Source organism: Brassica oleracea, chromosome C8 (assembly GCF_000695525.1).
Source record: "Brassica oleracea var. oleracea cultivar TO1000 chromosome C8, BOL, whole genome shotgun sequence".
In the NCBI taxonomy this organism is placed as follows: Eukaryota; Viridiplantae; Streptophyta; class Magnoliopsida; order Brassicales; family Brassicaceae; genus Brassica; species Brassica oleracea.
This window is the reverse complement of record NC_027755.1, coordinates 14,428,975-14,429,236: the sequence shown is the minus strand read 5'-3', so window position 1 is coordinate 14,429,236 and position 262 is coordinate 14,428,975.

Genomic DNA, 262 nt, shown 5'->3' with positions numbered 1-262 from the left:
ATAGAGAGATCTTCGGTGAGCCGGGTAGTCGTTTAGACCCGGCCTCTTCTTCCGCTCCCAGTTCTTCGGGCCAGGAGACTGTCCCCGAGACTCAGTATACTCAGAGAGTCTCTGGGTCTCCTTCTTCTAGTGCACCATCAGCTCCTCATGTGCCTTCCCCGTTGGCTCATCCGACGATGCCTCCTCCTGTGGCACCTCCGATGCCGGCCGAGATTCATCCCGATTTGATGGTGCCTCCGAGTGCTCCTTACTCGCAGTACAC